The sequence below is a fragment of the Podarcis gaigeae genome (genome assembly GCF_964106915.1).
Source record: "Podarcis gaigeae genome assembly, chromosome: 11".
Classification (NCBI taxonomy): Eukaryota; Metazoa; Chordata; class Lepidosauria; order Squamata; family Lacertidae; genus Podarcis; species Podarcis gaigeae.
In genome coordinates, this window is record NC_139687.1 from 16,117,331 (window position 1) to 16,133,540 (window position 16,210).

Consider the following 16,210-nt stretch of genomic DNA (forward strand, 5'->3'; position numbering starts at 1 on the left):
CGTTCAGATGGCCGAAAAGAAGCCGCGGATGCCTCGCCATGCCAGTTTAGCTCAGCACGGGGACTGACCGAGCGGATGGCAGGGTCTGCAGGCCGGATTTACGAGCCTGGTGGGCCGCATCCGGCCCGCGGCCCGTAGTTTGCGGCCCTGGTCATTGTTCTTTCCTTAATTCTTCAAGAGGTGGTTGTAATGCTCCTCTTGAAGAAACCTCTCTTGAACTTTCATTATTTCTCTGCCTATCATCTAGTAGCAAATCTCCTTTTGGGGGCAAGATTCTTGAGCAAGTGTACTAAAAAGCTTCAGGTGCAATACTGATTTTCTGGGCCCATTTCATTGTGGCTTCCAACCTGGTTATGGGATGGAAATCCCTTTGATTGTCCCCGATGACTGATCTATGCCAGATGTGTGATGGGGAGTGCATCCCTGATTATTCTACTGGATCTCTTGAATGAAAGTAAATTGGAAACACTGCTTCTCAGAAGATCTGTAAGTTGGTTCCAGAAGGTGATGTTGCCAGATTGGAATAGGGTATCATAGTACTTGTTTTATGGTATCTCAGTTCTGTCCTGTCCCCATGTTACTCTAAGCACAATTCAAAGTGTTGGTGCTGACCTTGAAAGCCCTAAACGGCCTTGGCCCAGTATACCTGAAGGAGCATCTCCATCCCCATTGTTCAGCCCGGACACTGAGGTCCAGCGGTGAGGGCCTTCTGGCGGTTCCTCACTGTGAGAAGTGAGGTTACAGGGAGCCGAGGGCCTTCTGGTGATTCCCTCACTGCGAGAAGTGAGGTTACAGGGAACCAGGCAAAGGGCCTTCTAGGTAGTGGCACCCATCCTGTGGAACGCAGATGTCAAGGAAATAAACATCTATCTGACTTTTAGAAGATAGGCAGCCCTGTTTAGGGAAGTTTTTAATGTTGGATGTTTGATTGTGTTTTTAATATTCTATTGGGAGCCACCCAGAGTGGCTGGGGAAACCCAGCCAGATGGGTGGGGTATAAATGTAATATTATTATTGTTATTATTGTTATTGTTGTTGTTATATTGCATTATGGGAATGGTCATCTGAAGTTGGGTGCTATCAATATGTTGAAAACACCCAACTCTACTTTTTCGTTTCATTGGAACCTGGTGTAACTGCAAATAAATAACAGGTAGATGGAGTCAGTAATGGGCTGGATGTGGGTTAGTATACAGATTAATACAGACAAAACCGATGTGCTGTTGGTCATTCACTTGTCAGCTGAGGGAAAGGATATTCAACCTGTTCTGAATGGGATTGTGTTCCCTCCTAAGGATCAGGTCTGCAGCTTGGGTGTGATTTTAAATCCCTGATTGCTGATAAGTGCACAGGTGGCATTCATAGCTCATATTGCCTTTCATCGGTTCTGGCATGTACGCCAGCTGCACCACTCCTTGGAAAGATATACTCCGGTCACAGTTATTCCATCTCCAATGACATCCTATGGAATAGGGCATAAATTGGTTAGAGTTCACATGAATGTCCTCACTTCTTAATTCCAGCTTCCTACACATAAACTAAAATGCATCAGTCCTTTGAAATTTGCAATGTTCTGTGTTTTGCAATGTTGTTTGACCATCAGAATGGGACAAAAATGTATGTTTGGGGAAAGTGTGTACACAAATGTGTATATTAGTGAAAGCAATGTGTAGAAAATTAATTATATCACAGGGAAACGGCTTGCAAAAATGTGTATATCGGGCAACAATGTGTACAAAAATGTATGAATGAGGAGTAAGGTACATGAAAATGCTTATCAGGTTTTGGATAGATATTGCTATATAAAAATTGCAAATTGGTGCAGAAATGCGGTGAACTGGATATAAGATTGGAGAAATGAGAAACCTGGATTGCTGGATTGTTCCATCCCTGTGCGTCACCCATGGAGCTGCTTTTAAAAAAGCTTTTTGCAACTATAGCTGGCACGTTTGGGCTGACCACTGCAAATGTTTTACACCAGTGCCTAAATGATCTCTGCTGTCTGCTGCTTTGCTGCTAAGTGGAATCCAAAGTGCTAGTCTTGCAATTCCCATCATCCCTGACCACTGGTCTTGCTAGCTAGGGATGATGGGAGTTGTAGTCCAAAAAATAGCTGGAGACCCAAGGTTGGGAAACACTGGTTTAGAGCTTTAAAGTCTATCTATAGGGACACGGGTGGTGCTGTGATCTAAACCACAGAGCATAGGGCTTGCTGATCAGAAGGTCGGCAGTTCGAATCACCGTCATGGGGTGAGCTCCCATTGCTCGGTCTCAGCTCCTGCCAACCTAGCAGTTCGAAAGCACACCCAAAAGTGCAAGTAGATAAATAGGTACCACTCCAGCGGGAAGGTAAACGGTGTTTCCATGCATTGCTCTGGTTTTGCCAGAAGCGACTTAGTCATGCTGACCACATGACCCGGAAAACCTGTCTGCGGACAAACGCCGGCTCCCTTGGCCAGTAAAGCGCTGCAACCCCAGAGTCATTCATGACTGGACGTAACGGTCAGGGGTCATTTACCTTTACCTTTACCTTGAACCTGCCCGTCAATTATAGTTTTTATCAGAAGCTCCTCTTAAGATTATTATAACAAACATTAGAGCAAGGGATATTTTTGCTATTAAATTCTATAAAATATTAAGGATTGGTTGTATTCAGTCTTGATTTAGAGCAGGCCCAATTAAGGCATGACTGTCCTTATTTGGTCAAGCCCACATCCACTTGCCCTATATCAGGAGTGAGTTGGGTCAAGTAATGGCTAAGACAAAAAAAAGGGGTTTGCAGGCTGTTTGTGGTCCTTTGTAAGTCTTGAAGATTTGTAGTGCTTGAAGAGAGTGGTGTAGATAAGGAGGATTGGAAACCTTTTATAAAATACTTAAAAAGTAATTGTAAACATACTAAAACACAAGTAGGATTTGAATAACGAACAGCCATGAACTATGTCTTTTGTAATAATATGGAGACGATAGGGTGCAAAGTGAGTATAATATGCAGCAATATTAGAAATTATGGGGAAACCACGGAGTGGAAGTCAAATGTTAGTTGAAAATTATGGGGGAATTTAAAGATGTATGTGTATTAAGCTTGTAACCTTTTGAAAATTAGTATTCTCAGAAGCCCCAACGATCAGCTGATTGTCACGGCTTCAAAGCACTGCACAGGGCTCTAATAATCAGGGTTGCAGGGCAAAGTTTTGAACCTCTCAGGGGCAAAAAATGGGTCACCTGACATCATCATGTCAGGTGATTGACAGGCAGGCAGCCCCACCCACCTGGCAGAGGTGGCCAGCAGTCCCCTGCTTTACAGTGTCATTAGTATATTTTAGCATTTATATTAATACCAGAGATGTACATGGCATTTCACAGAGGACCGTAGGTGAAAAGAAGCTTACAATTTAAATGTTGACGAGAGAGAATGATGAGACCAAGGCAAGGGCAGCTAGCTAGAGAACAATGCAAGCAATATTGGAAAGATGGAACACTCTTATTAAATGGTTCCCCTCACACAAATATGTTTAGGATCACAGAGTGTGGCTTTGTATCATAACAGACAGAAGAATATAAAAGAACCACACAAAGAATGCAATGCTTTTCAGAACCAGTGGTGGGCAGATCTAAAATAAAGATTTAGCGTTTCAGATTTGAGGTTTTTAAAAGCTCTGACAATCCTATAGAACAGAACAAGGAAATCACTCATATCAAACACGAGACAGGATATGTCATGGTAAGCCGAACTGATGCATTTTCCACCAGCCCTGACACTCCTCTTTGTACATTGTTGCCATCTGAAAGAGTTTCTGAACTATCTGAATTCATACCAGTCGGAGAGAATGAGCGGGAACCCTCTTTCCCCCAATTCGGATAATGCCCTTTTTCATTCGGGAAAAGGTAACTGAAGTATTTGGGCTTGTCTGCTGCTGTAATCTTAGAACCATGCGAGACATCAATGTCTGTGCTGTAATAAAGAAGCAATTGCTGTGGTGCAGTAGGAATGTGAAATAAGCTTGTTGCCGGTGGGGGTGGGGGGAGGAGAAGGGCTGAAAACACGTGAGAGAGCAGCGTCTCCTTCTGAAGAGGAAAATGAGAAGGATGCCAAAGACCTCGGTTTTCCATAAACTTCAAGATTTAGCTTCCATAAACGTCAAGATTTAGAAGTTCACGTGGCCACCCATTTGCTGTGATTTCTGCCATAGGAAAGGACTCCGTTTGCTTCCCAATAACCCACAAGTTATTTTCTGAAAATTGCAAACCATCTTCTTTAATCACTTTGTTGTGTATATTTATTTGCAAACTATGTACAGTGGTACCTCAGGTTAGAGATGCTGTAGGTTACAGACTCCGCTAACCCAGAAACAGTATCTCTGGTTAAGAACTTTGCTTCAGGATGAGAACAGAAATCGCGCAGCGGTGGCACAGCAGCAGCAGGAGGCCCCATTAGCTAAAGTGGTGCTTCAGGTTAAGAAAAGTTTCAGGTTAAGAACGGACCTCCGGAACGAATTAAGTTCTTACCTGAGGTACCACTGTATTCCACTTTTCCAGTAAATTGTGCTCATATTAAAGCCCAGAGGCTGCCCTGTATACTTGAAGGAATGTCTCCACCCCCAACCATTCAGCCCGGATACTGAGGTCCAGCTCCAAGTTCCCTCCCTGCAAGAGGTGAAGTTACAGGAGATCAGGCAGAGGGCCTTCTCAGTAGTGGCGCCCGCCCTGTGGAACGCCCTCCCACCAGATGTCAAGGAAAAAAACAACTATCTGACTTTCAGAAGACATCTGAAGGCAGCCCTGTTTGGGGAAGTTTTTAATGTTTGATATTTTATCGTGTCTTTAATATTCTGCTGGGAGCCGCCCCGAGTGGCTGGGGCAACCCAGTCAGATGGGAGCCATATAAATAATAAAGTTATTATTATAATAAAATTATAATCGGTGGGTACTACTCCCCTCTCAATTTTTCTGGAATTAATAAAATTGTCAAAATTGTCATAGGGAATGTTTTAAACAATGCTATTTTCATTAATTCACTGTTAAGATACAGTTCCAAGTTTTTATTCTGGTACTGAACAGAGCATGCACATATGTCCTAAGAGCGTATTGTCATGAAAACTGTGCTGCCATTTCTGGCACAAGGGACATGATAGATTCCCTTAATAATATGCCAGCTCTTTCCTATGTTGGTGACATCTGGCACCATGGGCACCCATAGTGTGGGACACATCTGCTTTTATTTCCTTTTCAGCTATTGTTAAGGGTATTTGATCTCCTGCGCTGGGTGTTATTAAATTGTGTATCTCCTAGTGCAGTCTTTCAAAGTTACACAACAGATTGATGCTTTTCTCTGAGACAAATGGGACCATCATCTGCACACACACCCCATCCAATCTCTCAACGAGTTGCCAAAAATCCATTCACATCTTCTGGTTTGTAAAAGTTTGCAGTATACACATACTGAAGTCTAGCTTTGCGTGAACCCCTTTCTGTTGGGATTTTATAGCACAGCAATAACCCACCAATTGCTGTTTTGGGGAAACCAAGTTTGGGCAAATTGGAAAGTGGCTCAACGCATATGTAAGATCAGCCCAACATAAGATATTTTGATATGAAAGAGGGAGAAAGAGGGGGAATAAAGGAGCTTTAAAATAATTTAGGAACATACGTGACCTGCTGGATTGGGCCAAAGTCCCATCTAATCTAACATCCTCTTCTCACAATGGCAACCGACTGCAGACCCTCCAAGTGTCCCCATTTTCCAGAGACAGACCCAGATGTACAGAAACCATCCTGGTTTCTGATTTAATCCAGGAATGTCCCACTTTTCCTTAGGACATCCCTATTTTCATGGGAGAAATGTTGGATGATATGGAGTTATGCAACCCCCGAGGCCAAGGAGATAAGCAACTTTACACCCTTTAGAAGATTTTTTTAAAATGTTTAATAGGGAGGTTTTTTAATGTTTAATGTTTTATTATGTTTTTATACATGTTGGAAGCCACCCAGAGTGTATTATTATTATTATTATTATTATTATTATTATTATTATTATTTATTATTATTGATGTCCCTATTTTCATCAGATTAATGTTGGAGGGTACATAGCTGTGAATGAGAAGCCTGCCTGTAGATGGCACTTAGCATGCATTGACTTTAGAAATATGTGCATCTGAAACTTAAATCTTCTATGTCTTCACCTGAGAGGTTCCTTACAGCCCCATGATTCTTGATTGTGAAACACAAGTTTGATCAGAAGAGGATAAATAAAACCAGGAAGAGTGGTGGAGATTATCTTCACTTGATAGCTCTGGCAAGAGTGGTCAACTACCTGCTTTTGTTAAGGTGATTTGTCTCAATGGATGGTTTCTCCTTGAAAGGACAGAGCCATTTGGGAATCTAGGCTTATCCTCCCCTCCCAAGGTGCCTTGCCTGAGAGATAAAGAGGGCAACAGTCTGGCAGTCTTGTGTGAAGGGAACACAGAAGCCTGCCGCTCTGTGAGAGCCCAGGGTTGATGCACTTTTGAAACCTTATGTGGGTTAGCAAAAGGTAAAGGACCCCTGGATGGTTAAGTCCAGTCAAAGGCGACTATGGGCTCATCTCACTTTCAGGCCGAGGGAGCCGGCGTACAGACAGCTTTCTGGGTCATGTGGCTAGCATGACTAAATCGCTTCTGGCACAACAGAATACCGTGACGGAAACCAGAGCACACGGAAACGCTGTTTACCTTCCTGCTGCAGTGGTACCTATTTATCTACTTGCACTGGTGTTCTTTCGAACTGTTAGGTTGGCAGGAGCTGAGACAGAGCATCGGGAGCTCACCCCGTAATGCGGATTTGAACCATCGACCTTGTGATCAACAAGCCCAAGAGGCTCAGTGGTTTAGACCAAAGCACCACCTGCATCGCGAATAAACAAGCACACAATCACTGATAGGTCCACCCGCCATTGTGAGGCTCAAAGCAATGAAGATGATGCCTCCCCAGCTGTTGCCATTGGCTGTGGGTTTCTTGTGATATCACAAAAGCAACTGAGTGGATATAATGCCAGGCCAAGGAGAAAGCCCTTTTCTGATTCCAGCAGGACACACCTGGCAATGGATGTGACACTCAGCACTGCCCAGGTTTCTTCCACTTGGAGGAGGCAAACTGGTGAATGGAAGGAGGCAATCCTTTGGCAGTGGGAGGCTAGGGAATGATAATAAGGCAAGTTCGCTTGCTTGAAGGCTGCTGGTATCTGTGGTTGGAAGCTGGAGGACGTCTCATGATGGACCTAACAGTAGCTTCTGGGGCAAAAGGATACCGTGACAGAAACCAGAGCACGTGGAAACAGTTTACCTTCCCGCTGCAGCGGTACCTATTTATCTACTTGCACCAGTGTGCTTTCAAACTGCTAGATTGGCAGGAGCTGGGACAGAGCAATGGGAGCTCAGCCAGTCACAGAGATTCAAACTGCCGACCTTCTGATTGGCAAGCCCAAGAGGCTCAGTGGTTTAGACCACAGTGCCACCTGTGTCCCTTATGTGAGAGCAGAATCTGTTTGAGTGTTGATACTATGATTCCCCTCCCCCCCCCCTATAATTTGTTTGGTCTGCTTTCATAAATAAAGCATTATCACAGAAACCCCATAGGTCTCCAGTATCCCTGTTCAAAGGAAGCAAACCCCATGGCACGAGGCGTATCCACTGAAAACTCTTGCGACTCAGAGACTGTGGTGCATGCTATATCATCAGATATGTTTAACTCGACTAAAAGAGCATGCTGGTATTTATTTCAGAGTTGCTGCTCTGTGTGCTGTTTTGGTAAGAGTGGTTTTCACTGAGGAAAATAAAATATCAAGCCTTCATTCCCCCTGCACAAGGAAACTTACTTGCAAATCAGCTATGCTTGATAAAAGGCACAGTTTCTATTTAGGTCCTTGGCAATCTCAAATTCTTAAGATGCAGGCTACGCAAGACCAACAAGATGAAATATCTAAGTTTATCTTTACGCGTAATGATATTGTAGTGCTTGCTTCTAAGAATGGGGGTGCCGAAAACACAGCTTAGCATTCATAATCACTTTCTCTGTGTTAAAATCTTTACCCCTCTCATCTTTGCAACAAAGCTGGGAGGTAAGCTTTAATATTGGAATTAATAATTATGATCACCACCAAAAACTTACTAGAATGGCCGCTTCCATTCTGTGAACTGTTGATCATAGAATAAATTTTCCCCCAGCATCGCTTTTTAATAATAAATGAGTAATCTGATTTATTTATTTACTGGTTTTTTTCTCCCTCGCTGCCACAAAGTTTTAAAATGCCATACAAATGCTTCCTATCAACAGCTTGATAGGCCTTGGCTGGGCTAACTGTGCTGCATGAATCAGTCTTGATCAGAGCACAACATGGATCTTGCCTTTGGGCATTTATTTTCATTTATATTTAAAATAATGTTTATACACCAGCTTTATCTCCCAATAATCTCAAGGTGGTGTGCATGAGGCGGGTTAAGTGAGCTTCCCGGCACAGTGGGGATTTGAACCCTACTCTCCCATGTCCTAGTCTAATGCTCTAACCATGGGTGGTGAAAGAACGCATGCACTTCCTTTCCCTCTGCCATACATTGGACTTCTGCAATGCACCGTTCTACGTGGGGCTACCTTTGAAGGTGACCTGGAAACTACAACTAATCCAGAATGCAGCAGCTAGACCGGAGACTGGGGGCGGCTGCCGAGACCTTATAACATTGGTCCTACACTGGCTCCCAGTATGTTTCCAAGCAGAATTCAAAGTGTTGGTGCTGACATTTAAAGCCCTAAACCAGGCATAGGCAAACTTGGCCCTCCAGATGTTTTGGGACTACAATTCCCATCATCCCTAGCTAACAGGACCAGTGGTCAGGGACGATGGGAATTGTAGTCTCAAAACATCTGAAGGGCCAAGTTTGCCTATGCCTGCCCTAAACAGCCTCAGCCCAGTGTACCTGAAGGAGCGTCTCCACCCCCATCGTTCTGCCTGGACACTGAGGTCCAGCTCCAAGGGCCTTCTGGTGGTTCCCTCACTGCAAGAGGTCAGGTTACAGAGAACCAGGCAGAGGGCCTTCTCGGTAGTGGCGCCCGCCCTGTGGAATGCCCTTCCTTCAGATGTCAAGGAAATAAAAACTATCTGACTTTTAGAGAACATCTGAAGGCAGCCCTGTTTAGGGAAGTTTTTAATGTTTGATGTTTTATCGTGTTTTTAATAATCGGTTGGGAGCCAGCAGGGTATAAATCATAAATTGTTGTTGTTCTTCATGTTATTGTTAAGAATGTTGTTTTCTGCTGCTCCAGAGAAGCGGACATGGAGCAATGGATCCAAACTACAAGAAAGAAGATTCCACCTAAACATTAGGAAGAACTTCCTGACAGTAAGAGCTGTTCGATAGTGGAATTTGCTGCCAAGGAGTGTGGTGGAGTCTCCTTCTTTGGAGGTCTTTAAGCAGAGGCTTGACAACCATATGTCAGGAGAGCTCTGATGGTGTTTCCTGCTTGGCAGGGGGTTGGACTCGATGGCCCTTGTGGTCTCTTCCAACTCTATGATTCTATGAATGCTATACAGTCATACCTTGAGTTGAATGTGCTTTGGGTTGAGCGTGTTCAAGTTGCGCTCCGCGGCAACCCGGAAATAACAGAGCACGTTACCTCCGGGTTTCACTGCTCATGCATGCGCAGACGCTCAAAATGATGCCAAGCGCATGCGCGGAAGCAGCAAAATGTGACATACGCAGACGCGCCGTCGCGTCTTATGTTCTGTTCGGAATGCGAATGGGGCTCCAGAACGGATCCCGTTTGCATCCCGAGGTACCACTGTATATGCATTCCAACCTCTTGGGACTTTAACGCTCCCACATGCGATGGGCCCTGCACAAGGCAAAGATAAGTAGTGGTGGCTGAACTCTCTTTTAGAGAAATTGTAATCTGCTGCTCATGATTGAGAAATTCCCAATTATGCAGTTGGTCAGAAACCCACGGGGTTTCTTGGAAAACAGTTTGAAAGCTGCTAATCAATCCTGAAAATACGTACGGATTTCTGTGCTTCGTTATGGATTAGTAGCAAGCCCCAAATCTCGTAGCTGAGATGCTTTTGTTCCCGGGCACTCCTGGAGGAGAGCATCTGCCTGTCGAGGACACTTCCCATGCTCTTGTTTGCGCACTGAACCAACAGCGTGGGAAGCTGCCATGTGGATGTGCCCTGAGATAACCATATGCCACAGAAAACTGCGCAGCACTTTGTTGCATAAACACTGGGTATTTATTGACGAGGCTTGAGTCAGCTTGGCAGCAACTGCAAACACCATCGTGCAAAATGACACCTGGGCTGTCAGGGTCCCTGTTCCCCATTGCTAGGGAGTACCATAATCTTAGAATTATTCATTTGGTTATTATTATTATTTTTATATATTACATTCTACCCATCTGACTGAGTTGCCCCAGCCACTCTGGGTGGCTTTCAACTAGTGCTTTTTTCCTTTTTTCCCTTTTATTGTTGTTAGCCGCTCTGAGCCCGGCTTTGGCTGGGGAGGGCGGGATATAAATAAAATTCTATTATTATTATTATTATTATTATTATTATTATTATTATTATTATTAGAAAAAGAGGTGCTGGAACTCACCATGAAGTACAGTAAATCCCACACATTTTAACAACAACAAAAGAGGTGCCAGTATTTTTTACCCTTGGGTACCCCCTGGGGGAAAAAAAGACTGCTTCTAATGCATATAAATAAGAAAACATTTTGGAGGACTGCATTTGGGGAGAATAAATTTGTTTGGCAATCTTCCCCTTTTTTGTGTGGGTAATAAACTCTGAACAGGAGGAATGAAAGAGTCGGCTTTCTATGACTTGCAAGGTTCTGCAGTAAGCTAAGAAGCAGGGAGGCACCCCGAGTCAAGTATTTGTGTATCGATAAAAGCACACACCAAAATTGAACATGCCGTTTGAAAAGCTTGCAGAGCACATTGCCATTCATCACGAGAGAGTGGGCCCTCTCTTCCGTCTCTAATTCCGTGTTTGCTGGTGCTACTTTGAATCTTTGCTTTGGATGGTGATAGAAACCATCCCCTCATGCTAGATTAAGCACTTGGATCTGTGCCCAAAATGCCTGGGGTTATTTGGATGCGTCGATGGAAGCATGCAGCGATGATTGAATTTGAATCTGTTATGAGAGCAAGTATTCCTTCATTTGCCAAACAGCAGAAATAACCTAAGCTTATGAACATAGGGTACCCTGCACAGATGGCTGTGGAGCTGTTGAAGTTAAGAGGCTGTTACTAGGCTTCCTCCCCCCATCCCCGCCCCCTATCCCCCCATCCCCCACCCTTAAGAGAGTTACATGCAATACATGCATTGCCATCAAACCACCTTCTGAATGCATATTCTCTCTCTTTTCCTTTCAAAGAAGTTTTGGGGGCATATTTTACCTGACATGAAGCTCACCAGGGCAAGGGACTATTTTGAAGTTTTTTGAAGTCCATCATCTTACTCAAGGCCAAGGCCGATGACCTAGTATTCCCTCTCCCTCCCCCAATTCTTTTAAAGAAACCGTGGTGGGTTGAGTTCCTGCCGAAAACAGCAGGGCATCAGACATGTTTGGAAGAAGGATGCTACAGGAGGATTTTGAGCCCAGGAGCATCTTCCTTTTGCTTAAATGTGAAAGGAATAGATTGGTCTGCAGAGTGCTCTGCCCTTGAGGGTTTTGCTCCCTGCTGCCGCAAACAGAGGCATCGCTCTTTTTGCCTTCTGTCTCGCTTCATTCTCTCTGCTGCCAGACAAGGGTTTGGAGGGTGGGGGGAAAGGAGTTGTAAGCACATTATGGGGCAGTGTGATTGGTCTCTTGGGAAGATGCCAGATTCTCAGCTCTCCAGCATCTTTCCCCCACCCCTAGTTCATGCAGAGAGCAGCACTGATGTATTTTTTTTTATAAATCTGGAGACGTCCCAGCAATCTGTCTCCAGCGATGAGGATAAAACTGAGTGACCGGGTAATAAAGCAGAGCTCACCTTTATGCTCACCTGGACTATGAGGTTGTTGCTTTTACTTGAAGCAAATAACTGAGACTGGAAATGCTGCTTTTCTGGGAGACCGACACTGGAGAATGACAATGTCACCACACAGCACCGCTTTGGTAAGAATAGTGCAAATGTAGCCAAGAAGCTAAAATCAAAAAAGTAAAAAAAAAAGGTAAAGGACCCCGGGATGGTTAAGTCCAGTCAAAGGAGACTATGGGGTTGCGGCGCTCATCTCACTTTCAGGCCGAGGGAGCTGAACACAGACAGCTTTTCAGGTCATGTGGCCACCATGACTAAACCGTTTCTGGTGCAACAGGACACTGTGACGAGTGCCAGAGTGCACAGAAATGCCATTGCCTTCCTGCCGCAGCAGGACCTATTTATCTACTTGCGCTGGCATGCTTTCGAACTGCTAAATCAAATATATGACTTGACACTCCTCTTTGGAAATTAAACCAATGTCCAGACTTTAACATTCCAAAACTTTACTTGCAGAAACTTATAGATGAATTAGAGCATAATATTTACATGCTTATCCAAGCATGGGCTTACAGTCTCTTCTTCTTACTTCCAAATAATGATATTTTCCTCTCTTTCCAGAGCTCAGCACTTTCAGCCTTCTGTATCTCAATTAGGCCATGCCTTGCAGCTCCTATGAGAGATTTCCACTTTTTCCTTCTCCTGCAGCTTTGCTTTTTCTCTTTCAAGCGGAGAAGAAGCACTCTGACACTCTACTCAACTTAGCTGTGTTCACAGTGGATTCTAAAACACAGTCACCTTGCATCACATAAAATCACTGGTTACCTTCCATGTGTCCAATGTCAGCCAATTACATGAGAACTACTAGAGAACTCTCTAGAATTCAGTTACCAAACTGTCAAATTTTAACACATAGTAAAGCATGTAATCATTTACAATTTCAGTGAATTAAATTACTATACTTAACAGAGCTGGACATTGAATATGTGGTGGTATGTATATCACCTTGGCTATTGACTCCTTTGATGGAAATCCACTTGAGGCCTTACAGCTGTCTAATTCATTCATTCATTCATTCATTCATTCATTCATTCATTCATTATTGCTTAAGTATCCAATTTTTCTTCATGCAGCTCAAGGCAGCACACATGGTTCTCCTGCTCCTTATTTTATCCTCACAACAACCCTGTGAGGTAGGTTAGCCTGAGAGATAGTGACTAGCCCACTGTCACCCAGCGAGCCTCTTCATTGAGTGACGATTTGAATCCTAGTTTCCCAGGGTTCATTAAACAGGGCTGTTTTCAGATATCTTTCTATAGTGTTTCTTAAAGCTTAGAGAGGACTCATTTCATTTCCCCAGATTTTGAATTGCGACTTGAGCTCTGGGGAAAAGAAAAAAGATTGAATCAGCGTTCAATGCGTTCAGCACCTGGAATGGAGCCCTATTTTGTCTCAGAAACTCTGTGCCTCTTGAAAACCTACTCCAGAAGGCTGGCAACATGGAGAAATGGCATGGGAGGTGGTATGGAGTCGGGGGAGGAATTGATGGAAATTTCCTGTGCCCCTACTTCTACTTGTGAAAGACTCTAAGATCTAAGACCCTTGCATTCATAAAAGTGCATCTTATTTGAGTCAAAGACTCATTGCTTTGGGGATCCAACCAATTGTCACTTGGGCAGAAATTCTGCCTTAAGGAAAGACATTTGAATGTTCCACAGCAAATCTTTTATAAATAAACGACCGTGCACTTGCTTCACTAGAAACTAATCCTCTGGCAACGTCCTTTAGCCTCAGTTTTCCTGCCTAGTAAAATGAGGACCATGATCACCATATTGGTCTGTTATGAGGATAAATTAGAAGAGGGAAATGTGCTTCTCTGAGGTTTGGAGGAAAGCAAATTATTTGAAAATAGATAAGACAAAGCCGTTTGTTTACAGTGAGATAGTTCTAATGTTCTCCTTGAGAGATGTGCGACAGGATTGTGTTTAATCCATTTGAAAAGTGAACGAGAAATTACTGTTTTCAGAGTTGCAAATGACAGCAATACCTGCAGCAACTAATCCAGCTATGTCAAGATGATTACTTCATAAGTACACCCCTTCCTTCACCACAGGCTTCTGCATCAGGAGAAATGTCTCTGTAACCAATTAGTTGTTTTGACCTTTCCTGGGTTCTTGCATTGTCCTCGGTCACAAAAATAGACAGCTGCCTTCAATGACTAGAGGCATGTATTGTTACGGGGGGGACGGGGACTCTGTGTCACAAGAGATGAGGGTGACAACATAGGAAAAACTGTTCAATCAATTTAACAGGCTCTGCTCCCTCAGGGAAGGCAAGCTGGAAATGTCTGTGTCGTTCGCTCTGGGCCAGTCCAGCTGTGGGTAACCTCATACTTCGCGCCTGTCTACTAAGGCATGGATGATGCACATGGGAACACTGAAGGCACATCAAGACATGCGTTTCCCCCAAAACATTGGTTGATGAGCCTTTTCCAGGTGCCATTTCTGGGTTGTTTTTATTATTATTTGTATTCAAAATGGGGGGAATGGGTAGAATTCCTTTTAAAGTAAAGTGTTGTTGTTTAGTCGTTTAGTCGTGTCCAACTCTTTGTGACCCCATGGATCAAAGCATGCCAGGCACTCCTGTCTTCCACTGCCTCCTGCAGTTGGGTCAAACTCATGCTGGTAGCTTCGAGAACACTATCCAACCATCTCGTCCTCTGTTGTCCCCTTCTCCTTGTGCCCTCCTTCTTTTCCAGGGACTCTTCTCTTCTCATGAGGTGGCCAAAGTATTGGAGCCTCAGCTTCAGGATCTGTCCTTCCAGTGAGCACTCAGGGCTGATTTCCTTCAGAATAGATAGGTTTGATCGTCTTGCAGTCCATGGGACTCTCAAGAGTCTCCTCCAGCACCATAATTCAAAAGCATCAATTCTTCAGCGATCAGCCTTCTTTATGGTCCGGCTCTCACTTCCATACATCACTACTGGGAAAACCATAGCTTTTACTATATGGACCTTTTTAAAGTAAAGTATGACGCTCCAAACAACAACAACAACAATTTATTTATAAACAACAACAACAATTTGTTTATACCCTGCCCATCTGGCTGGGTTGCCCCAGCCACTCTGGGCAGCTCCCAACAGAATATTAAAAACACGATAAAACATCAAACATAAAAAACTTCCCTAAACAGTAATAAAAATGCAATTAAAAGTCATGCAGCACCTACAGTGTGGAATTGCAGTGTGTATTTTCCTTCTTCCGTTAGTCACTATGTGTAAGACAGTGAGCTATGAATGAGGGTAGATTGTGGTGTTTTGTGTGTGTGCTTGTCAAACTGATTTGATTTAATATTGGTCATGATGAGAAATTCCTGAAGTAATGGAAGATTATTTTTTTTAAATAACTTTTTATTGGGAAAGATAAAACCTATTTAGAGAGGCTTATGAGTAACCTATAAATCAAATATAAGTATTTTAAATATATGTATATACAGGCCCCATTCTAGGCAGCTTTGAAAATTAACTGCAAAATTTCCTTTCTTGTGTTTGGTTTGACATGAAGAATAATTGCTTTAATTCTCCAAACTTGTAATCTATAAACACTGAGTTATGTTAACTGTCTGAGTTGGGCCAGGTGGTGATGTGGAGCTTTAGGAAAAATAGCATTGGCTCTGAAAATGTTGCAGTACATGGAAGCAGGCAGCATTGATTTCTGTCTCATTTCTAGCCAGAATGCTGGAGTCACTTGGCCAAACCTGCAAAATACTGTTGCTGTTTTTTCAGATAGAGATCTAATGAAACAAATCCAACCTTTTATGCTTAATTAAATTTCAATGTGTTTTTTTTTAAAAACACCTCACCAACCTCAATTTTTTCTTCTTTGTATCCAAATAAACCTTCCATCTGCCTGGTTTTATGTCCAGAATTGTTTATGGCAATCTATTCGTAACACCAGCAAGGTTCAATAGCAGGATCAGAACTGCTCACATTGACCAAAGAAGTGTAGATAACTATATGGTTTGAAATTGTGCCACAGAAGGCATCCTTAGTGCAGAATCTGGGAGCTATCATGCAAAAACTGAACACTCATTTTAAAACAATAGCTGTTATTGTCAAGAAAACCTCTAGATATGAACAGCTTGGTGCTTCTACCAGAGGCCTCAAGAGTGTTGTTGAGTATGAAACTCCTTACTCCTGGCACAGATCCTACTTACCTGTTAA

At 43.4% G+C, this 16,210-nt stretch overlaps 1 protein-coding gene across 1 annotated transcript in view; it reads left to right on the top strand.

Moving 5' to 3' along the window:
• MARCHF3 (membrane associated ring-CH-type finger 3) overlaps nucleotides 1-16,210 on the top strand; it is a 166,834-nt gene that overhangs the window by 21,791 nt on the left and 128,833 nt on the right. The gene's annotated exons all lie outside the window — the stretch shown is intronic.